We start from the raw sequence: 25,242 nt of genomic DNA on the forward strand, positions 1-25,242 counted from the left end.
AAGGAGAAGTGACTCGACCAGGGTGACACAGCTGGCTGGCCCTTTGGCGCCTTTCGGCCCAGCGCTGTCTCTGCTTCCGCTCAGAGCCACTGTCCTGTACGAATGACGGTTCTCAGCAGAGAACTTTACTCACGATTCACGATAAGAACTAGCTTATTTTAAAAGCATCGGTGGACTCCCATGCCGTGCCGAGTGCCAGGCCCATGTCCAGACACTCGATAATGAATGGGGAGCCTCCAGATTTGACCACCAGCTGACAGCCCCCCCCCACCCCATTTTAACATGAGGACGTTGAAATCCTCCACAGCAACTGGAGTGGTCCCCGGGACCCAGACTTTAGCCACCTGTCCGGCACAGTACCCCCCCTGCTTCGGACATATTCAAGGCAAATCCAAAGAATCGATGTGCTAAGCCGACGTCACCAAAGCCACTCGGGTTAATTTTCATGCTTCTAATTCCTGTTAATGGAATTTTTAGGCTAACCATGGATATATTTAAAATAGTAGCCACGGCTCAGATATATTTTCCATGACCTTGTAAATCAATATTGTTCAATCTTAGCTGAAACTATAAATGATAACTGGACCCATTAAAGAAGAGACTAGGTCTTCTATTTTTTTTGTTTTTTAATGTGGCATTCTGGAAGGCTGCCTCTGGACATAACTACAGAAAATTAACGCAATAAGTAAAGCATTGTAGAACAGCTATTAACTGATTATGCTAATAAAACCCAAATGGGGGCCTTAATTCTGCCCCCCTGGGAAAGAAGGGCAGATAAAATAAACAACACAAAAAGAATATGGGGTAAGGGATAATTGACATTAAACAATAATAATACAGAAACCTCCCACCAAGTTAAAAAAAAAAATCTCAATTTCTATCTTTGCTTTGGGAAAGATAGAATTTTAGGAGAAAATTTGTATCCCGCCTTGTTATGACCTAAGTTTGATACCCATACCGGTGTTTTTCAGGCTAACAAATTGGAAAAATTCAGGCGTGCTGACAGGGAAGTTCTTAAATGCCAGGCACATGGCCAAATTGATGGATTTACTATTTTATCAGAATCAGGAGCCTTTCCTGTCCCCCTCAGAGGAAGATGAAATCATGTCCCGCCAGGAGTCCAGTGACCCCCAGCATTCGCGGCCAAGGCCAAGCCGGACGAGCGCTGGGAGGCGCTCCCTTAGAACTGCACTGCCCTTTGGCTAAACGCTAAACTCCTTGAGCATGTTTGGGGTTGGAGATTCATGGAGATTCATTCCTCCCATTGGTTTTGTCTGCAACACTCCTGTCTTCAAACCTAGCCAGGAAGTAGCCAGCCATTTCTCTTTGCAAGTGCTTGCTGGGTGCCGAGCATCCGACCAAACGCCTCATACCTGTCCTCTTTCGTTCCTTCTTCCATCGTGCCCGCAAGGCCGGCGAGCATCCTCAATTTAGGCAGGGAGCAAGAAACGCAGGTTCCGCGCGACGCAGAGATGCGGTCACGTTCCCGCCTGATGGGGTCCGGCCCACCTCAGAGGCGCTCGCTCTCCTCCTGCCCGCAGGTCGCCTGGCACTAGCGCTAACGGTCACCTCTGTCCCTGTCCCCAATCTACTTTCGCACATTGTCGTAACCAGTCTAACCCGTGGATCCCATCCTCTCGGCACAGCGTATGCAAAATCCCAGGTTATTTTTACTCTTCCCTGGCAAAAAGTCAGCCAGCTCAAATGAAATGATAATTTCTATGCGAGAAAGTAGTTTAGCATTTTCTTAAAATGCAAATACGAAAAAAAAAAATGTTACATAAGACACTAAGTTTTGAGTTGGCGGAGGAGGGCCTCCTCGGTGGTTCATGGGCCGTACAAATAAAACAATAGTGGTTCAGATTTGTAATATGTTGGCCTGAGAATTGGAAGAGAGATCATGTACAGTAAAATGTCGATATTTTGACTGAAACAGAAGCATTAATCGGTGCGTGATGGGGTTGTCTGTGTAGAGCTAAAACACTCTCGTGTCTTAAAAGGGTCGGACATGTCAGCACTGGCCAGAAGGGCTGGGAGACCCACCAGGGGACCGGTGAGCAGAAGATTTAGAGAGGGAAATTTTAATTCGAATCCAAAACACATTCTGAAAGCCAGAACTTTTCAGAAATACAGTGTAGTCAGGCCATGCTACCTAGGAGTGAAATATTGGAAGCATTCTGAATAAAGAATATTTTTAAATAATTTGCAAGCTCTAATCTTTTGCAATAAAGCAGGGGGGGGATGAAGAAATTATATAATTTGGAGGACTGGGACAAAATTATCATTATTTGCACGTGACGATATTTACCTAGATGGCTCAAAAGAATCAGCTGGCAAACTATTCGAGTAAGAAACCAGTAAAGTGGCAGATACAAAATAAAAATGCATAAGTAAATAATTTTCCTCAGCAAATAGTTAGAAATTTTAATGGAAAAATTCCATTCACAATAGCAATGAATAAATTTGAGATGATATTGAGAATCCACACGAAGAAACTACAACTTAACAGAAGTTTATAAGATAAATGAAAAGGCATGCTTTATTTTTACATGAGAAAACTCAATATTGAAAGACTTCAAATCCCCACATGTATAAATTGTGTTCTCTTACATTTTAAACTTGATGAATCTCCATGAAATAAATAGGAGAGCATAATCCGGAAAATTAATTGTAATGAGGAAGAACTTGCATTACTAGATATGAAAGCATCTTCTTAAATTCTAAGAAAAAGAGAGGGTTTTGGCAAAAGAAATTATGGAGAAAAAAAGGGATTGATATAAAATTTATAACAGTAGGCCCAAAGCATACAATATTTAGGTCAATAAGGAAAAGAGGTTTTAGTAAATAAGTTCTTAACACATGGACCAAAATAAATTCCAAATAAATGAGAGATTTATATATATATATATTTTTTTAATAAAAAGAACCACAAAATCCATAGTAGAAAATAAAGGTGAATATTTATCTGACCCTGGGTGTGCAAGGCCTTTCTAAACATAAAAGCAGAGGAAGAAAGAAGAAAATGTATACGTACTTAAATTCATAAATATATACATTAACAATCTATTAACAAAAATCAAATGACAAAATGAAAAATAAATGTTTGCAGTACGTGATAGTGAAAGGGTGATTGAAACTTGTATCTAAATAACTTGCAAATAAATAGAAAATCATTTTAATAAATAAAAATAAGAGGTAGCTCACATATACAGGAAAGAAGACAAATAGCCAAAAGCCGTGAAGAAAGTTAGTATCACAGACAAGCAAAGAAATATAAATCATAACGGATTCTAAGTTTCTTATCTTGGTTTGGAAAGAGGGAATGATAGTTTGCGAATTCTGCATTCTCATTCACTGCAGGCCTTAAGTACCTCGGAGGGCAATTCCGCAAATCGTAGCCCCCCAAAAAATGCCTTCGACCCAGGAATTTCACTTCCAGTAATTTGCAGAGATGCACACAAAGATTTTATAAAGAAAAAAGTTACAAACAACATACATAGCTAACTAGAGGTCAAATTAATTCTGTATCTGCAAATAAGGAATTACGATGTTGACCTAAAACTCATGTTTTACAGTATTTTAACAGCACGAAAAGATATTTATTAGGACTTATCAAATGGGAAACCCAGATTACAAAACGGTGAATTCCAGCAGGGCCCGCGTCGTGTTTTTTAAACACACAAACACACACGGGTAAAAGAGTAGAGAAAAAAATATTAGAAACTTTAAGTCACAATATCGACAATGATCACACCCCAGGATGGGACTACTGGCAATTTTTATCGACTTCTTCGTGCTTTTCTAGAACTTCCGAATGTGCCACATGGGCATGTATTATTATTACCTTTGCAATCAAGAAAAAAATAAAACATGTTCTGCCGTGTTTTAAATCCTAGTTTGCCGGAAGTGTGGAAGCAAGCATCAGGGAGGCCGCTGGGAGAGATTGCCCAAGAGAATAAAGGGACACTCACGGTCTGGGCCTTCTCAGACGGGCGAGTCTCTGCCTTCCCCTCGTTCTGCCTAGTTTTGTTCTCCCCCCCACCAACACCCCCAGAAAATCAGCTCTCAACAAGTTTGCAGCTCCCAACACCGTTTTATTATTCACTCCTCCTTTGAATGACAGAGCAAAGTGTCCCAACAATACTTAATGTATTTTGTGTCAGGGGCCTGTGGGTCAGCAAGGGTATTAATAAACATAGCCTCTTGTCCTAATTTAGGTCCCTTCTCTCCTTCGCGGCTCTCCTCCTGTCCTGCTTTTTTCCTTTCGCTTCTCGCTCCGTCTGACCCTTTTCCCCTCCTTCCTGATAGAAAAATCCTGCCTGCGCCTCAACTGGGCGGCCGGCGCTTCTCCCATCACGCTCTTCTGCTGTTGTTATGGGTCCTGTGAAGTTTTCATGGGGGATTTCAATTCGGGGACTATGCTTCGTGTCCTAAATCGATTTGATGCAGGCTGATGCGATGCAAAAATCTGACACGCACTGGGGTGGAGGGCATAAATCGTGAGAGGTGACTGTGATTAGTCCTACATTTGGATGCGAGGCTGGAAGGCAGCAGACTAGTTTCAAGTTTTATTATTTTTCTATTATCTTTGCTCAGACGGAAAGAGTTTAAAGAGATGCTTATGTATCTGTGGATGTGTGTGGATCAGTGATACTTCCCGTTTGGAGCTTGATTTAGAGTCAACTTCTACTGAGAGTAAATCTTGTTTCATTTTTGCCGATTTTAACACACCAACAAAAGTGGCCGCGTTGTGATCACCGCTAAGCAAATGCCCCCAAATTTTGTGCACACGCCGTTCAATTTCTTTTCACTTGCAACGTTTGCAACTTCGGAGCAGAGATTACTTGGAGAACTGAGCGAGTCAATTCCTGCACAGACACACACATAAAATTTGCTTGTGCTTTTTCCAAATTTATTAAACTCCAGTCGTTACCCTCTTTTAATAAACACGATATTGCATCTCCTCTCCGAGCTCTCTCGGGGAGTTACAAGTGTTAAACGGAATTTACTTAACAATGATAAAACAACATTTTTTTAATATGGGAAACTATGTAGAAAGCAATGCATGATTCCATGCTGAATTATTCATACTTTTCAAATTAACCTATTGCACTTTTTCTGATTCAAGAACGCGTTACTTTTTTAAATGTGACCCAGAGTACCTCTTTCAGAATGAGTGGAAGTCATTTAGAGGGATGTCACTTCGTAATGCAGGATTAATTCTACCCTGAACTAGAGCCTTCATATTGAAGAAATGAAAAAAAAAAGGGAAAAAAAGGAGGGGAAGAAATGACGAGGAATTTAATTTATTCAGGAGAAATAAATTAATAAATCGTTTTCTATATCTGACTTCGTTATCATGAAACACGCCAGTTTTATAACATTTACAGAATTGCGGCGGACTTTTTAAAGGCGATCCTTTAAGCGCGTGGTCGTGCGTCATGCGTGGATAAGATTTAATTAAGTTATTTTCTTTAAGGCTTATTCGGGTGGCCGTGGGGAAGAGGAAAGGCAGAAGGGGAAGCAGACTTTAATGGCGTGCCTGCCGGGGGCCACCCGTGATGACGTGTGCGCCCTCGTATTCCAGGGAGAGCCCTCGTGTCGTGCCCCCAAATGCCCCCAAATTTTGTGCACACGCCGTTCAATTTCTTTTCGCACGACTTCCTAGTGGCGTCCGCGGGGTGTCCCGTGCAGAAGGCGGGGTGAACCTCACGATGCGGATGGGAAACCCAGGGCTTAGCGATGGTGGCGACATGCCCAAGGCACCCCATCTGTGTGGCAGGAAGTCGGGATTCGAACCCGGGCTCGGTTCACCCAAGTGTGGCGTTTCCAATGGTCCTGAATAGACTTTTTTTCGTTCTTTTTTTTTTTTTTTTTTTTTTTTTTTTGACCACGGCGAGGGCTCAGCAATGAGATTAAATCCTGGAGTTTACTGCAGGCTGGGCTCGAGGGTCAGTGACACCCCATCGTTTATAAGTCATGATTTGGAGACATTTAAAAGGCCGAAAAAGGCCTCCCAAAGAATCAGATTAAATAACAGAAAACATTATAAAAGGACCAATACAGCGATTCTCACACTAGCATGACAATATATATATGTCCTATATTATAACACCCACGACGCTCTGTGGCTAAGGACTTTCAAAAGCCAGGCATCTTTGTGCCTTTATTTCATGTGTGTGTGTGTGTGTGGTTTTTTTTTTTTTTTTTAATATTCTGTATTTAAAGAGGGTCATTGGTTCCAAGCTATCCCTTTAAGTTTTGATAAATAAATATTCCGAGGATCACCTGTGGGGAATTTCTCCCTCACATAACAGGGTTGGATGCAAGGCACGGCTTTATGCCCTGTAGCAGGCTTATTGCTTTTCATGCCTTCTCGATTTTTCCTAGTCTCGGGCTGGGATCAGCGGGTTGCAGGATGAGGCCGGCATGGCGAGTGTCAGGCTACAGTTCTCAATGCTCTAGGGATAAGATTTCTTATGAAAACGGGCAGCCTTTTTTTTTTTTTTTTTTTTTTTTGTTCTTCTTCAGTCTTTCTAACACACAGCCAGGTCTCTCTGTTTAGCTGTGCCCGCTGTGGCCGTGACTGTACCGGGCTAAATTGATGCCGTTGGCAAGTCCCATTGAGGCGTCTCGGTGGCACACAGTGGGAGTCGTGTGTCCCTAAGCTCGCGCAGACCTCGGCCCGCTGCGTGTAATAGCATATGAGCCTTGGGAGATTATGGGTATGATATGGGCGGTGTGTAATGGAGAGGGTGGTCTGTGTACAAATTTCAAATGACTGGCTACTCCCCTTTAGCATGGCTGCTGTCAAAAGTATGAGCCCTTGACACACAACCGCCACCACCCCCTGTCATACGACCCGTGGCCCCTGCTCTCACGGAGCGGCTCCGCCCACACAGCCCAGTGGCTTCGTGGGGACACACACAAAGGGGAAAACAAAACAAAACAAAACAAAAACAGTGACTTTTTTTCCTTCGAGCTCGACTGGATTAATATGGAAAGAGGAAAACAGCGAGCGTCTGTAAATTAGCACGGACGGAGGTTCAAAGGGAATGACACGTAAAAGATATCTCTGAAAGACTGGAATTTTCCATCCAATGAGAACTTGAGTCGACCTACTGAAGCTGCACCCAGGGGAGCGTTAGCCTAGTAGGCACTTCATTTTGGGTGTGAATGGGAAGGCAGGGAGATGCAGAGACTTCCACACCGTGGACGACGTCTAAAACATTTCTTGTTTTCAGCTCGTCTTTTTGAATGAGTCTGCCTCCATCCAGGAACCTACAAACGTTTAGAGAACAGGAAGATCTGATGAAGGAAACTGGCGTTCTTTGGTTAAGTTTCTTTCTGTGCTAAAAACCGTATCCCCTCTCAGACTGATACAAGTGAGCAAAGCAGGACCCTTTCTCATTTTCGGAGTTGGGAGCGGATGTAAGCGTGTGATTTTCCTGGTCTTCCATGCCAAATGGAGATGTCGTAGATTTTAGCATCAATAAAGGCACAAGCGACGCTGAGGACCGTTCACAGAAAACTCAGCAGCGAAATGACCACCAGGGATGGTCTGAGGTTGACTGTGCAGCAACTTCTTTCCACGGTCGAGTTTTTTTCATAATAAAACTGAAAATCTTGTTAGCATTAGAAACTATAACATCGATTCTATCATCTCTTTACATTTAGTGTCTAAAATACTGTGGAAATTCATTCATTCACATACAAATATGAATGAGATATTTTCCCTGTCTTTAGGAATCTTGTCTTGATTTATTTTCTTTGTAGAACAAATAGTGCATGCTAGGTGCCCGTCGCTAGTCTAAGTGCTTTACTATATAATTTTATTTAATCATCAAAAACAACCGTCTTCATGAGTTACATTATTATCCCCATCTGGACTTCTGAACATTTCATCGTTTCTGGATACTTTTTGAAAGAATCTGGCAAACCAAGGCCAACTCAGGGAAACAGAACCTCTGTGTCCATGTCATATGGGAAAACTTATCTTCAAATGCTTGAAAGTCTGTCAAGTCCCGTGGTCAAGGACTGAGGTTCAGATGTCTTCCTTCTGAGGACAGAATCCGAGCCAGTGGAAAGATGCTTCGGAGACAGACTTTGGCTCCCAAAGAAGGAACAAATCTTTCTAGAAACAAGGCTCCCAATAGCAGTAACCTTGGGGAGAGTGAGTCTTGTCCCGGCTCCTGAAACGGCTGACTCACTGTCTGCCTCACCCCGTGCCCACCTGCAGACATCGGGGTTCATTGGGAACTTGGACCAGCATCCCCTAAGCTTCCCTCCAAAGGGAAGATCCCATGATTTCTTGATTCCATCATGGAGCCTTGAATTCCAATACATTTTGAAAACCGGTTATCCTTGTTTTATAGATGAAGAGATGGCAAAAGTCTGAGTAACCAACAGAATTCGAGGCAGATAACATCTCCCTTCTCACACCTAGATTCCTTCTTACACTTGAATAACCACTTCTATACGCTCGACCTCAGCGTTGCTACAGAGCAACTTAGCCCTAACCTTATTCTAGAAAATTGGTCTGGTCCCCAGTGGCCACTAGATCATTTAGCTGAGAGCTTACTATCATTTCTAAGTTAATTTGGGAGTTAATTGTAAATGTCTGGGAGCTCTGACACTGCAGAAAATGTCAATTATTGAGATAAACCAGGGTCAGAAAATTTCAAAATTGAATAAGGTTGGTTTTTGATCGGTTTTTATCAGGGAGGAAAAAAAAAAACAAAAACATGTTGACCTGCGAAGGGCCTGGAATGCCATCGAATAGGAGTCACCTCGGAGGACAGCCCGCCATCGAGTGGCCACTGGGTTATCAGATGAGGAAAATATTAAGATTCCTGCAGTACGCCACGATCACAGACTCCATCACGTTTTCCTCGAAATGACTCTCCAGCCCACAGGACGTTAAAAAGAAGAGCTCGGTCCCGACCTGTGGGCATTTCCCATTCGACGGTCCACGTGTCGTGCTGACAGGGGTAACACAATGGAGCTCAGGACACACAGGCATCAGCCCGTTGGGGAAATCAGGACTTGGCTGCCCCGCATGGCTGCATTCGGCAGGCCTGACTTCCGGCACACGCGCCTCTCATAGCTGCCCCTTGCTGTCTGACCAGTGTGGATTTTTTTTCCCCCCTGGCAAGGTCAAGCCCTTCACGTCAGGATTATGTTAAAAGAATGAGGAATATGTTCCCTGAACCTCTGGAACAATCAGGGTGGCGTAAAGCGGAGTCTAGTCCTTCTTTGTAAAGGGGAGAACCCAAATCTTAGACCCTAAATGATTCCAAACCCTGATCAGCCTCCGGGTTTGAGCGAAACGATGTCTCTCTTTTGCCCACAAGGGTTGTATTTGCCACGATCTGTGTCTAACCGTTCTGAGCAGCGTGGTCTCCTGGGACTAACCTCACTATCCGCCACTTGTTACTGATTAATCCACAGAAGGTTAGAAAATGGACTTAAACTGAAAGGCTATGATAACTCAGCAAAAAGTGTCGGAGAGCCTTCATTTTCTGACTTCTTTCGCAAAAAAAAAAAAAAAAAAAAAAAAATCATTGCTGAAGAGTGGCAGACTACAAAACCACATCCTGACACAGCATCGTACACGGTCACGCTCTTCCCTGAGCGAGAAACCCATGCGTCCGTTGTAGGCCATCTAAGCATCAAATACTCACCTGGAGGACCATATTCAGCTCCTTATCCACTGACATCTCGGGGCGAGTAACCTCAGGGCTTTTTCACCCGCTTCTCTCTGCATGCAGACGCAGGTCGGAAGAGAAGTAAGTCAGTGTAAAGGCTGAAATTACTGTCATTGACAATCTCTCTAGTTTGTGAGCCAAAACCAAACAATCTTTGGCTGCAAAGTGTAAACAGAACATTGTTGCCTCTTAACCCGGTTGATCGGTCCCAAACTCTGCTGCCACTTTCCAGCTCGGATGCTTTACAGACTTGTACAGGGCCTGGAACTTCTCTCCTTCGGCAGGGGAAAGTTTGGGGCAGAGCTTGGTCTCTTCATCAGTGCTAAGACTCCTGTAAACAGCCAGGTGATTTCATCTGGGAGCCCGTGAGCACGGGAGACCCTGAGAGTTTCGTTTCGGTTCTGTGCGTTCACATCCATCTAGCGTTTGCACGTAGGTCTGAGGCAACGTTGACGTGTTTACCTGACATGCACCGTTTCTGTAAGAGCTGAGTGGACTGGCCCGCTCCTGCAGGGTCCCAGCCAGCTTGCAGAAGCCCCTGTCTCATTCCAGGATACTCTGTTCTTATCTGTCCATTCCTTGAGAATAATGCGACCGTCACGAATCTGGCTTAAGCCCAGTTGTTTTGTGGACAAAGTCGTGGGATGTCGTGTGAGGGACACAGTGTGGTGGGCTGGGAGAGACCAGGCCGGCGGGGCAGGCAGGGGACTGCAGGCTGGGTGCCTCTGGGCAGGCAACGGAACCGCCCGAGCCTCCTCGGTTTCCATATCTGGAAAGTAGAGATAGTAGTACGTCCCTTGCAGACTCATCACGAGGCTTAAATGAGAACATGAATCTAAAGCTGATGAGGACAGTCCACATATTATGATGAGGTAAAGCACTTTTTTCAAACCATATTGTTAAGCCTATCTTTCTGCTTCAACCTACACAGGCAGAGAACCAAAAAAAAAAAAAAAAAATTCTGCAAAATCTCTGGCTCGGGCTGTAGTATTCCAAGAAAATAGAGCTTTAATTATGAGTCTCATAAGACAATGACAAAATCTGAATTGCCATAGCTTGTTTTTCTCTTAGACTTTCTCTTTACCTCTTTCCAATCTCCCCAGTAATTTTTTTAGGCCTTCGTTGTTCTTCTAAATATTTCTGGAATGATACTGGGTTCTATATTAACTATTGCTTTGCTAAGTTCTACATATTTAGTTTTTTTTGGTCCTCCCTCCCAAGTCAGTCTCTCATCCTGTCATGCTTCTGCTTTTTTCCTTTGAATTGCACCCGGTTTATCTCTATCCTACCTAACGTAGCTTTCTAAGTGGAAGCCCAGCAAAGACTTATGGGAGATCTGGGCATCAGCTGCCTTCCTGCTCCTGGGATAAGAAAACTAGACAAGAATGAGCTTTCTCGTCTTTGGCATCTCCATTTTTACTACCATTCTTCATAGTTAAAAAATGGGGAACTTTCTCTCATCCGTAGTCTGTAGCAGTTTGCTTTTCCCATACCGTAATTGTATGTGTTTTTGTTTTGTTTTGTTTTGTTTTCCTCAGAGGCACTGTGGTGTTGGCTGAAGTACAGAGAATTCCAGAACGAGACATCCTGGGGTTCAAATCCCTTTTAGGGGCAGTGTGACCTTGGGCAACTTCCCTGGGCCTAGTCTTTCTCGACTGCAATATGGAACTAACATTGTTTGCCTGGGACCCGTTCTGCTTTTTAAAAAAACTTCATATCTATCTATCTATCAGTTTCTCATTTGGTCCCCTTTGCACATATACCCCTGGAAATTTGTTTCATATACTGTTCTTCTTTACGTCCTAGATATTTCTAGAAACACCTAGAAATATCTAAAATAAGACGAAACGGCAATTCCAAAAACCATCTTCAGATTCTCTTCCCCCGACCCATCATCTTATTCATCATTAGCTAAAGTGGGCTGAAAGCTTTATTACAAACCCAAAACACAACTAGGTCAGGTTTGGGAAAACCTGGTTTGAATTTTAGGTTGAACCCGCTTCGACTCTCAAGTGCCACAAGAGGATTTATAGTTTCAGGTGGAAACCAAATGAAATTTGGTAAAGTTCACCTGAGTTTGTCATTCGAATGAACTTAAATTTCATGCAGCCTTAATCCCCATATTTATGGCTTTTCTGCCATTTCACCTCAGGTGATAAAAAAAATAATAATAATTAAATAAAAATTGAGACTTGCTGTTCAGTATTTGAGTAAATTCCAGTGTTATAGACTGTATATATTTTTGTCTCGATGATAAATAAGGACAATATTGTCGCGGTAACGTGTTTTAATGAGTCAAGCTATTTTTGTAAATAGTTCCTCTTTACTAGTCAGGAAACTCCCAATTGACCAGATGATAATGAACAAAAGTATTTATTTCTGTCAACATTTAAAGATCCACAGCGCATCGCCTTTTATCCCTGGCTCAGTTAAACCGTGACTTTAAAATCAAATTTGGATAATTTAAGCTTTCTCCCTTTTTGCATTTCATCCCCCAAAAGTCAGAAGCCCAGACGTTCTGCTAGCTAATTTTCTCAAATTATATGCTAGAAGTTGGGGAAGATTTAAGGATAGATCTTTTATGCCAAAATGATAGGTTCACAGTTTGTGATTGATGATCTTATACATACATATAAGTGATAAATGCCCATTAGATCAGCAGGCCTTCTGGGATGAGAAGATTAGGCAAAAGTGAGCGTAGAGAAATTTCTAAATCCTATATTTGCAGAGATATGAGCAAAATGCTTCCAGTTTTATTATAAGACAAAATAATCTTAAATAACTTACATATGGAGATTAATATATCAACGAGCTCTAAAAAGATTACTGCCTAAAAGTGCATTTTTCACTCCGACGGTTAAGTAGAATCTTTGTAATTATAGTACTTTGATTATCTACTTTTTAATTTAATGAAACATAGTTATTCTGGGATAATTTTTTTTTTCTCAAGAAATGTAGACTAGATAAAATGCTTCCAAAATGCTTCCGATAGCTCTTCATAAATTGACCACAATCTGTATTAGTTAAAAAATTAAAATCTGAGAACACACACGCAAAAAGTCAGGGGTCCAGGCTTCTAATCTGTAGTCCCCAAATGACTGCTCATAAAAATAAACTTTATGACATCTTTGAGAATGCCAAATGACCCCTGGTCAGGATTTTTTTTTGGCTGGAAAAGAAAGCAGTTTTGATATTCAAAAATGTCCCTCCCCCCCCCCCACCCCACCCCTAATCCATCCCCAGATGGGGAAAATCAGCTAATCTTAGAAAGATGATAAATTTAAGTGATCCAAGTTAGTACTCGATCATGTTTTAAAATATGATCAAACAGTAGGGACTGGGAAAAAAAAAAAAAAACAGAGAGAGTTTCAAAAATAACTCAGAATAGAAGAATTGAGCATTGCTTTCGGAGGCTTTTTCTGTTTCTAAATTAGAGGATGATAACAAAATCTTCCTGGAAAATAGGGAAGTCTGTGCTGGCATGTGCAACTCGTGGTAACACAACAAGACAAAACAAAAGTCCGCCTAATGTATTCTCTTACTGGATCGTTTGGAACAGTATTAAACGTTGTTGATCAAGTGTTCTAGGTGTCACCCTAGGTAGCAAACCAGCTAAATACGGGCATATACAGGCTGCGACACTCCACGAGCGACGACTCGGCATGCACGCACGCTCACACGCGCATGCGCGCACACAAACGCACGCGCACGAAACCTGACCAGGCTGGGCTGGATGACTCTGGCATATCGTACGCCCTGGAAAGAATTTTAATCTACATGGTTTGAAAATAGGGACCTTTTAAATATGCTGCATACAATTTGTGATGGTCATCTCTAAAATGCTTCTCCATTATCCTTTTCCATTTGGAATGAATGAGGCTAATTAATTTCAGGCCATACTTGATGAGGTCAGCACCATACGAGGGGTTCGTGCTAGACATTGCTAATCTCTTTCAGCTGAGAGTGATGAATTAAAGATGAAGCATGCCTTTGCAGGCCTAATTTAGAATGTATATCAAAAAAAAAAACCTACAGCAAATAATACTATACCCTACAACAAAGAAAAACTTGCTCTCTCAGACTCCCTGAGTTGTGTTGATTTTAAAAGACATTTTCAGTCCCTTTTGGAAATCCAGCTGTGGATGGGTGAACCATACCAGGAAAATCAAGCCATCTCTCACGCACGGCCTTGTGGACAAAAAGTGGGATTAAAAGAGAGAAAGAAAAAAAAAACAAAAAACAAAAAACAAAAGACAACAATCAGGGTTTGATCCCTTGTGTATTAAAATTCCACCTACACGTTAGGCATTTTTTTTCCTCCCTGAGCTACCAGACTGACAAAGATACCAAATTAGCAATACCTATATTCAGGCAGTGACCACCCAGCTCTGTTGGGACATTTCAAAGCGAAACGCTAAATGAGGCAGCCTGTTGTTTTTAAAGCAGATATCCTAATGAGGCTTATTAGGTTTTTCTATGTCTCTATTTTGAAAGCCAATAGAGATTGACCAGGTACATAATGTGATACCTCTGATTAAGCCAAGAAAGAAATTATAATACAGATGCCTCCAGGCCGAAATGTTCTCTATGCTAGAAGCCAGCTTCCAGAATTGAGCAAAGGGGAGAGATGCTCACGCATCTAAACCCTCGAGAAGGAATTAGTCGTAATTTCTCAAAGATAACTACTACAAGTCCCTCAGGGTGGCAGAAAGGTGGGTCATTCCAGAGACTAAAGAACACGCCTCGCAACAATGATCTCAGCATACCTACCAAGAGAAACCCTGGCTTTATTGTCCCGATTCGGAATTTCCCACCAGCGGCCACCACAATTCCTGACTCTGTACCCCAGTAACCCTCATTAGAACAAAGCTGCTTCGAATTAGTCCCAATCTACAGGCTAAATCAATCTTTCATCCCTTTGATTGCTTCTGAAAATATTTATATTTCTTAATAACGGACATTTTGTCTTGCAACTTCTGATTAAACCCAGACCAGGGTTCCCAAAGCAGGCACTGTCTGCGGAAGGGCGATTGGAGAGAGGAAAAGGAAGTTGAAAAACACAGGTTTTTCCCATTGGAGAAGCTTTAGACAATATAAATCTGGCAATTTTGGTTAGGGAAGCATCAGAAGAGGGTTGGAATAAAGACGGATTGGAACATTAGAGTGACCAAGTGGAGATTACGGAATATTCTTATTAGTGTGTGATTCTTCGTTGCACCTTTAGCTAATTAGCTTAATACCTTTTACGAAAAATTATCGAGGGGGAGATTGAGGAAGTGTTCGTATTACAACCAGTAATCAACCCACACAAGTTATTATGTCATAAAATAGAGAAGTAGTTATAATATGGACGTGACCAGATGATCTAAAGTATGTTTCTTTGTTAAATAAGGAGCATCACATTGGCGAGGTCGGGGTGTTTGGAGGGAGTGTGGGTGGATTCCTAGTTTGGTGGCCAAGAGAAAAGGGGTCTAGGTTCAGCTCTCTCACCAAGCTGCTGGGAGACGTTACACGAGTCCCCTAACCTCTCCAGGCACCAGCGTTTCCTTCTCGCTTTTATCTGGGAAATACGAGAGAGAAACGTATCTGTAGGTTTTTTAAATCTAGTTTTGTTTTTTTTTAAAGAACTGTCACTGTGTTGAGCATCCGGTGCTCTCTGGAGGCAGAGAGAAAGAAAACAGAGCCCTCGTCCGACGCCCAGAGTCCCCACGCCTGTCGCTGAGCGATGGAGGCCACGCCTTCTCCACGGGTCCCTCCTGTCCCTTGTCCCCGCTCCCGTCCTCAGAGATGGCTACTGCTTCTCTGTTCCTCTCTCTTCTTTCCTCTCAGACACCACGACAGGGCACCCAAAGCAATGTTCGTAGTTTCCTCTGACTCAACCATTTCATTTCAGACGTAAGGAAAATAAAACCGAAGGAACGGAATGTTCACCACGCTTCTGGGATGTAGTAAATGGTCGTGGCTGCTGGCTTTATTAGCTTATAGTGTTCCTCTCAGCTCCGTGGCCTCAGGGAACCCTCTGAGCCTCAGTTTACTCTCCAGCAAAATGGGAATTCAAAATACCTGCCTGTACAGGATTTCGGTAAAAAATCTAATGAGCCATGCATGGGACATAACGTTTTAAACAAGTGAGGGCCTATCAAACTACAAGGGTTAGTGTTTTTATTTAAAAAAAAAAAAAAAAAAAAAAAAAAAGCACCGTCCTTCCTACACTGGAAAGCTTCTGTGATCAGTTACCAGATAATGGAAGAGATAACACACCTGTTTCGTTTCTCAAACAGATCACCTAGAAATGAGATATCTGCAACACCATTAAATCATAAAAGAGTAAACGCATTTTCTTGGTTGCCGTTGTCATCTGTTTAATCCTATTCTCCTGTTCTCTACATAAACTTGCTGTTTCTCTCATAATTTCATCCTACCAGAGGATGAGATAACAATTAGGTTGCAGAGACCGGGGTTTAGAACAAGACACCCCACGCCTTCTCTCCTCTTTGCCTTCTAAGGGAAGGAGAGAAATATCTCAAAGTAAAGAAAATACATTTCACGCAATATTAAACGGTGGCTTCCAAGAAACCATTATACCTGGCTGAAATACTGTCAGACTTTGCTATTGTCCAGCTTCCCATTGGGCACGAACTTAAAAATATATTCATTATCGAGATAACATTTTAAGCTAAAAAAAAGAAGAAAAAAACATCATGGGATGGGGAATTGTTTTCAGAGCTGGATTATTAAAGAGTCGGGGCCTAAAGGTGTGTATGTCTGTTTTAAAAAGAAATTTTCTGATCGCAGATAACTTCTCAATTTGATTTAGTGCCGAACGATAGTGATGGGGTTGATAAGTGAGCATTCATCGGTAATTCATCTTGTGCTGGTAGAAATTTACAGCAAAGAGTGCTTTCTCAACACTGACAAGCCCTATTAATCTTCTTCAGACACATTTCAATAGGTGTTCCCATCTGTGGCCAACATCTAAACGCTACGGCACCACCAGAGACTCGAAGACACCTTCATTTCAAGTTATACTAGTGAAAACGCGATACTGGATTGTACTCTAGTTTTTTTTAACCTAATTCTCTCTTTATTCAATTAGCCTTTCTTGCCTGGATTTTCTGCTCACGCGTAGCATCATTTCCAAGGGAGCGCTCTCAAAGATTTGGTTTCTCGGAGACGCGCGATCTCCCCACCAAGGTTAACCTCCAACAACTTTTTTTTACAAATTAAAACGGTTTAGATTTCCGTTCTGACCGTCGTCGCTGGCCTCTGATTATGTGTGTCCCTAGAAAGTAAAACTTGCTCAAAGAAAGGCCATCTGTGCATTGAAAGGAAGAGGCTATAAACACCATTTGCGTTCGTACGCAGGACGCAATTTCTTATCTTCGACGATGATGTTTAATTTCAGTGCGGGGAATACTGGGGAAAAGAAGAGGCGATTAGGAAAAGAAGGTGGTAAAAAAACAAAACAAATAAACAAACAAAAAAAAAACATGTTTAACTATCCACACGCACTCAACATATTCTGACCATAGGATGAAACTTTGCATCGGCTGGGGGACTTCCCGATAGATAAAGAAATACGACGATCATTTTAGGGATGGATTATTTGACTCGAATCGCCTTTATTCTACAAGCAGCATGCTCTGTCCGGCTGCGAGGTTCGTCTAGGTGAAGGACACGAATAGGGTGTTAGATTGTGGATTGTACCTAAGTGCTTTCTCACGCCATTGTCAACCTCGTAATGAGGTTGGTCTTGCAAAGAAATAGGATTTGGACGGCACTTTTCCTGTGCATTTTAGAAATCTTTCTCAAGAGAAAACTCTCTGACGCATTCTTGTTTTTATAACGGTTCGATACGTTTGCCTAATGAATGGAAATTTTTTTTTAACTTCACTGAACTTTTTCGTCCATGCGTGATCTGACATATATATGCATTACTCGTATATGTGTGTGTGTGTATCTAAACGTACGTGATAAAAGTAGCTGCTCTCAAAAAAAAAAAAAGTCTCTCTCCCTCATACAAATGATCTCTCACAATGATCATTGGAGTTTGTTACAGGTTTCGATAACCATATTGTCGGTGGCAAGTTTAAACGTGCCATATTAATAACTTGTTATCCAAGACAAATTAAGTCCTTATGTGTCAAAAGCACTCCTCACTGGATTATCTACAAGACAAGTATTTATTGAATAAACGTTGAGTCCAATTTCATTTTAATGTGACTGACTGTATGTTTCAGCCTCTTAGGCAGAGATAAAAACACTCAGACCTATAACGGGATTGCAACGTTACACCTAACTTGTCCATTTCTATTATTGTCTCCTAACTTAAAATGTGGAAAGAAGGCTTTTTTTTTTTTTTTTTTTTTTTTTTGGTTGTTGTTCTGAAGAGCAAGGAGAGAGATAGAAAAACGGCTGGCATTCAGCCTAAAGAGAAATCATTGAAACAAATTAATCCTATGCCGTTTAAATTGACATGGTAATCCATCATCAGAGAAGGCAAACTCTGAAAGCAATCTAGAATCTACCCTGCTCTTTCCCTGGCCCTAGAGGCACAAAGACAGATAGTAAAGGAAGTAGTGGTGGGAAAGGGGGGTGGTAATCATAAAAGTTAGGAATGCCTTAGAAAATAATAAAATTGGTTAGATCGGCTCTCACTGTTTTGTCTCTGCAAACCTCCTTTGGAAAAGAGAGGTGAACTTGCAACAGTTGCTTTCCAAAGTTTTTCTCTAAGTGGCAAGGCTTCTGTGGTCAGACTCAAGAGAGGCTGCTGACTTGAGTCTAGCCACTGCCCGCCGCGTTTGAAAAGTAGACCAACTGGGACTCGTAGTTACACAGAATCTCTCTAAAGTGGTAAGGGGCTTCCGCCGTGGAGCGTAGGCTTGGGGCTTGGCTTTGGCTTTTGTCGTTGTTGGGATGCAATCTTTTTCTTCTTTTTTTTTTTTTTTTTTTTTTTTTTGCCTCCTCTAATCATCTCGTTTTGCACTCCCTGAGAAAGCATGTTATTGCAGTTTCTTAAAGTAAAACTTTCGGAACATTCCTAAAAACAGAGGCATGCCATCATGCCCGCTTTCCTGTGTCGTTGTCTTTAGAGGCTTATTTTTCATATCTGCCTTCACTTTAAATGGGCTGTGATGATATGTTGTTAAAACTTGCTTAAGATTCAGAGATTATACATAAAACCGAAGTGTTCCGCCACGGTAGATAGTTAAGATAAAAAAAAAACAAAAACAAAAACGAAAACAAAAAAACCCTTATAAGAGCATCGCTGAATCCTAAGTTGTTTATTTTTTTCTCTTTAGCTTATATATATATATATATATATATATATAATGTTATTTTTGTTTTTGTTTTTCTGGGTGTGTAAGGGGGTGGTAAAAACCTTTATTATTGCCTGACATACAAATTCAAACACAGAAATGAATATTGTTTTTCAATTTCATAATGCATTAAGGTATAAAGGCCAGACAATTTGAAAATATTTTTAATCTCAGAAATCTACTCTCTTAACAAAATCCCAAATGCAAGAACGCGGGACAGGAAAAGAAGCCAGTTATACCCAACAGCTGCCTTACTTAAGTTTATCTAAGAGAGACTTTTTTCTAGTTTATTAAGAAAACTTTATATGTTCCTGTAACTTTAAACGTCACGCCTCTTTTCTGTGATCAGAATCTTTCTTCACAGGTTTTTAAAAGAGGCTGAATAATTCTTGCATACTAGCTAGTGCTTTGGAAAGTTCCTAAGCATAAAATTAAAGACATTTCGAGAGCAAATAGGAAGAGTTAAAGGCTCTTTTATAAAAATATTCATCCACGGCCATGCCAGGTGCAATTTGAAGAGTTGTTAGGGAAGAAGAATAGGTTTTGATGTTTATGAGTGTGTTTGTTTTTAATAGAACCTGGGAAATGTAAATAGTAGCTCATCAATAACTGGACAGTCGATTACACTTTCTGAAAAAGATCTGATGCCTTTGAAATTGTCTTTAACTTATAAACAATGTCAACTTCGGTGAAATAGCATATCATTTTAAAAGCTATTAAATCAACCAAAATCATATATTAAAAAAAAATCAATGAGTACATAAGTATAAGTACTTAGCACTCAAAGGAGACTATGGAAAAAAAAAAAAGTCTTTTTAAATCACCCCTCCACCCCGCTCTCTGTTTAAATTGCACAATATTAGTGCTTCTTTCTAAATGTCTTTGGAATATGGCATCAAAAATATATGCAAAATGAAAATTTGCAACATAACTTTGGGAATCAATAAATAAGGTATTAATATCTATCCTGCAAAGAAATAATCTGCCTAATTTTGTCAACTAGTTTTCCTTGACATGTGAGGTGACATGGTCTTGTCTTGTCGAGAAATACCCAACGTGACATTTTTCACGGTCAATGTTCCCTTCCTCTTACGTTTTTACTTTTGCTTTAAACTATCTTAAGTGATATTTCAATCTGTTTACCTCAGTCGAGCACATTGTAATCTCTTCAATAAGGTCGATTGATTTATTATGAATTGTGATGGGCAAATAGGTAAAGTACCTTGCTCTATCCTGTATTCGAATTCTTTTTAAATAATGTACATTTTATTTAAATGTTATATTTTGTAACATTTGGTCTGGAAGCTGAATATTATGCTCAACAGCCTCCTCTTCATTTTTCAGAATCCCTTTATTTTTAATGTGTGCCTTCCACATTTCAAGAAATGAGCCTTTTAGAAGTGCAGTTGGAAATGAATTCAGTTATATATCCTTAATTCGCACATAATTTTTTCTATGGAGGCAATGTGTCTGTCTCTGTCCCTCAACTTACTACTCTCATCGCATGCTTTGTTTTGAAACTGGGTTTTTTTAACTTTCTCAACACCAATAGTCCTTATTATATTACTGTTCTCCCTCCGAAATTCACTTTGAGTGTGTGGTTAAAGGAAATTAAAGCAGGTAAATCCCCTCTGTTTTTCCGTTTCTGTTTTCTTTAATGGACGTGGATGCAGCTAATTAACAATATTAATTTATCCGGATATTTGACTTACTAACACTTTCACATTTCAATGACTGGCACTTGATAGCATTTGATTAATGCTTTTTTCTTTTTTTTTTGTCTGTCATACCAGAAATGAACTGTCATTTTAAAGATTTCATTACCACGCTCTTGAGAAAGAGAAAAAAAAAAAGAAAAGAAAGAAAGAAAGAAGCAGATAATCTTTTCTCACTCTGTCCACTTCAAAATAAGAACTGATGTCCACATGCTCTAGATGTCTTTAGAACTTTCTCAGCGGGAGTTGCCTTGCAGTTTAATAGTAAAAGCCTGGATAGCCCACATCAGGCTTGGTTAAATGGCCAACAAGCCCCTCACGGTATCATCTTCAGCTAAAGCCCATTCTCTTTATAGTCTTTCATTCACTGGAAAGCGAAGTAAACAGAGTAGCATATTGCTGAATTTCGAAGTAAATATATTAGGCAAAAGATGCTCACCTTTTGTTGAAATGTCCTGCCAGAGCTACCAAACTGCAAATGGTTGTTTTGTTTTTTTTGTCTTTTGTTTTACTTTGAAGTGTCTGCAAGGCACAATATCTTTACTATTACTGAATTCCTCCAGCTTGTACTGCAACAAGGGTGATTCCAAGGAGCTCATTCAAAACTCTTTTTTTACCACTGCTTTCTGCCAGCCCCTGGGCACGCACACATGAGTGACAGCTTCTATCCAGTGCCTGAGTATATGAACCTTTAATCCATCATGGAACTTCCAATACCATAAGGATATATCACACACCCTCGTGCGCGTAACCATTACATAACCACCCACTTAAATGCCACCAGCTTTTCCTGCCCTCGTCCAGATTTTATGGCTATAATTTGGCTACTGACGAGATTCTAAATTAGCTTAAAGGGAAGAAGGTAAAATGTGGATTAGGTTTGGGTTTGTCTGTTTGTTTGTTTGTTTGAACTCCCTCCTGTAATAATCTATTGTGAGAAATATTGTTGAAGTGAACTGGGTGGTCAGTTCAATGGAAGCAAATTTTACTACATTCTGTTATCTTATTTCCCAAAGTCCATCTCCAAGCAGTGAGCTAGCCGCCTTGATGGATGAGGCAGTCTTTCTGAATGAAAATCTGCTTTCATAGGGATGGAGGGGGTGGGAGAGGACCAGGGGAGGGCAGAGAGCTCTCAAATCCTCGCGACCACAGTGCCTCTTTTTCCCTCCCAACCTCTCTTCCTTCCTTCCTCCCTTCCTTCTTCCTTTTTTTTCTTTTCTTTTTTTTTTTCCTGCTACAGCCCCTTTGGTATATTAGTGTAGTTAACCTTCGCTGGCCAAGACCAGCAAGGGTTAATGGAGACCCGGCTCCTGACAGCCACCAGGTCAGGGATGCTCCAGCCTCTATGGCAGGAATTAAAAGATTACTGAGGCTGGAATCCGAGACATCAATCGCCTCACACCTGAACATATCGCTCCAATCCATTGGGATTCATATTTAAAGGGGGAGAAAAAAAAATCTTCCCTTCTGGAAAACGATTAATTGGATCTGCAGTTTATAGTTCCTGGTGCACCAAGGAGCCAAGCACAGCAGTCTGAACTGAATTCCTTCAGCTGCCAAGAAAATTGAGCAACTGGGGGCAGTGGGGACATAAATAAGGGGATAGATAAATAAATAAATGATCAAGCTATCAGTTTCTCCAAGAAGAGCAGATATTTGGGGGGGGGGGGGTGGAGAAAAAGAACTCAGGAGCGGGGAAAAGAAAGAAGAAACGAAAAAGATTCTTCCTTTTCCTCACCTTGCGCCCCACTTTCCTCCCCAAAATTAGTGCCTTCTTGGTTCTTTGCAGCTGTCTCGGACCTCGAGGTGTGTCCACAGTAGCGAGCCATACTCCAGCTTCCAGAAAGAAATGCTAAGCCGGTTTCTCTCCAGGATTTCGCTGCTCGAGTTTGGGAGAAGCTGTTCCTCTCCCTTTCAGCTACCTCCCCCCAAAGCCTTGCTAACTTCGGCAAACCCTGCAGCCTTCAACACACCCGCCTTTTCGGGCTCCTGCGCCCAGCTTTGGGGCCCCAGGCCGAGGGCCAGCGCTGGGGGATAGCTCTGATCCACCCCCCCCCCCAACCCCCAAAGCTGGTTTTCTGGAGAGCACAGAGACGTCCCGGGGGCTTCGCTGGTGTGTGGCACACTGCCCTCGCCTTCTTCCTCGGCCTCAGACTTCCTCCCACCTGCCCAGGAGCCCCGACCCTGGAAGCCACTCGCCCTGCGGTCCCCAGCGGGTTCCGCCACCCGGCGGCCGCTCTGGACCCTGGGTGGGTGGGTGGGACGCAGAAGCAGCTCCCCAGGCTGGGCCGCTGCATCCTCTTTAGCGACATCGAGGAGGAAGGACACAGAGATGTATAAAGGAGAAAGTTCAGGATGCTGCGGCCCGCGCGGCCCGGGGAGAAATGCACCGCGTTTGGGCCACACCTGCCCCTCCAAGAGGCGGCCTGGAGGGACCGTGCGGTGGGGGAACCTGCCCGTGCCCCCGCGCCGGGCCTGCGACTCACTCCCGTGGCCACTTGGCCACTGCCACTCGCAGAGTGCAGCCCGTGGCTTCCAAGCCTTCGGCCCCGCCGCGGCCCGCGCAGCCGGCGGGTGGTGGCCGCTCGCCGCGCCCCGTCGAGGGGGGAGCTTCGCAGGCCCGCGCCCCGGGCCGCGCCGGCGGCGGCGCTGGGGTCGCCCCGCTCTCGGCCTCGCCAAATCCCTGAAAGCCCCGGCCCCCTCCCTCACCCCGGGGGCTTCTAATCACTCGGTATCGATTTCCCTAACTCTTTTCATCCCGTTGAAGACACATCTTAAAACACTCCAGGCCGGAGTGCGCGCTGGGCTTTATCCACACTAATAAAATGATTTACTCTTCTCTCCGCGCGCTCCGCACAGAGGAAAATCGTTCGAGCCCTGGCTATTTGTGTGTGATCAGTAAATATTTAGTGCGGTGACATCCTCGGCTAGGCTTCGGATCGATTCGGGGCCCACCGGGAGGTGCGCACGGCCCGGGCGGGGCGAGGGGGACCCGCAGAGGGGGCTCCTCCCGCCCTCGCCGCTGGCCGCCGATTTACGGCCTCCGCGACCAGCCAAGGGGGGCGAAGGCGCGCCTGGAAAATTGGCTTTTCGACCTTTTTACTTTTGACATTCGGCCACCTCTCCGGGCTCTAAGTCTCGCCCCTGCTCCCCCCAGCCTCCTCCCCGCAGCCCCCCGACCCGGGGCGCCCTGTGCGCCCCGCGCGCCCTCGGTGCGGTGCGGCAGCGCGCGCGGCGCTCGCGCCCCCCGAGGCCCGGGGACCACCTATCACAGCCCTGCGCCGCGACGCGGGGAGGCCCAGGCCCCTGCTCCGGGGGTCGCCGCCTTCGGGCCAGCTGCAGTCCGCCCGCCCACACCTCGGAGCGCGGAGAGGGGGCGGAGAAGCCCCGGCCGCCTTCGCCCAAGCCGGAGCCGCGCTCCTGGCCGCCTGTTCCCCGGCCCTCGGATCAGGCCCCCGTGTGTGCGGCTGGGCCTCGACGCCTTTGCGACAAGGGTGGCGTCGGGTGACAACTTCGCTTCCCTCGCCGAGAAGCTCCCGTTTCCTTAGAAGCGGAAAAAGCGCTGGGTTGGGCGGTGTTGGGAGGAGGCCGCCCACCCTCATCTTTGCCGCCAAGGTGGCTGTGACCGCGACAGTGACCGCGTCCGTGCTTCCCTGGCCGTCACACTCTCCCCTCACAGCAGGGCCTCGCCCCGCACCTGGACGCTCAGCGAAGGGCCGGACCCAGAGCAGAGGGGTGGCAGGCACTGGCCGCCTCCCAAGAACGGGCCACCTGGCTCTGCCACGCTGTCCCAGTCGGAAGACATGAGCGACGCTGTCCCCTGGGCTCCACTGCTCCCCACCCACCCACCCGAGGCACGGGCCTGAACTCCCTCCGACACTGTCGCCCACCTGTTGGCGGGCCTGCTCCCCTCTCACCTGGGGCCCGGGCCTCCGCCATGTCGCCCGGGCCCCAGCGACGAAGGTGAGCGACCTCGCAGGGCCCACTGACCTCTCCTTTGTCTTACACGTGATTTTCTAAACCGCCTTATCTGCAGACTATATCTTTATACTAATGCATACTTAATTGGTCCGCCTTGACTGTCCATATAAAACAATTTAATTAGGGTGCTTTCTTGCTTTGGAGAGCAAAGAAAAAAAAAATGTGCCCGGTCCTCATTGTATTTAGCACCAATACAGGCAGAAAATGTAGCACAAGTTTTTGGTTGAAAGAGGACCTCTGTGGCCATTGAAGGTCGTTGATCCGAAAAGACAGAAAGGACAAGTAAAATCGATTTGAAGCGACCCTCTCTGTCCCTTTCACACCATTCAGAAACTCCATTCCTTCCGAGACAAAGCCCAGCGCCTTGGGAATGCTCAGGGAAAAAGAGGACTCCGGTCCCACAAGCCCAGGGCACTTTTTTAAAAATCCTCAATATTTCACTTAAAACCCGCTCTCCGCGCCGGGGCCCCCAGAGCCGGGCTCAGAGGCAGGCCCTCGGTCGGTCATGCCAGGCGGCTC

At 43.7% G+C, this 25,242-nt stretch overlaps 1 long non-coding RNA gene across 3 annotated transcripts in view; it reads right to left on the bottom strand.

Moving 5' to 3' along the window:
* The window catches only part of LOC107509364, a 40,836-nt gene that overhangs the window by 12,536 nt on the left and 3,058 nt on the right, over nt 1-25,242 (bottom strand). Inside the window, exon 1 of one of the 3 annotated variants that reach the window (XR_004954353.1) lies at nt 9,684-12,886. The exons of the other annotated variants lie outside the window; for them this stretch is intronic. This is a non-coding gene — a long non-coding RNA (uncharacterized LOC107509364). Of the gene's footprint in view, nt 1-9,683; nt 12,887-25,242 lie in introns of those variants that run through there. 3 annotated transcript variants of the gene reach the window in all.

This window comes from Rousettus aegyptiacus, unplaced genomic scaffold (genome assembly GCF_014176215.1).
Source record: "Rousettus aegyptiacus isolate mRouAeg1 unplaced genomic scaffold, mRouAeg1.p scaffold_m13_p_14, whole genome shotgun sequence".
Classification (NCBI taxonomy): domain Eukaryota; kingdom Metazoa; phylum Chordata; class Mammalia; order Chiroptera; family Pteropodidae; genus Rousettus; species Rousettus aegyptiacus.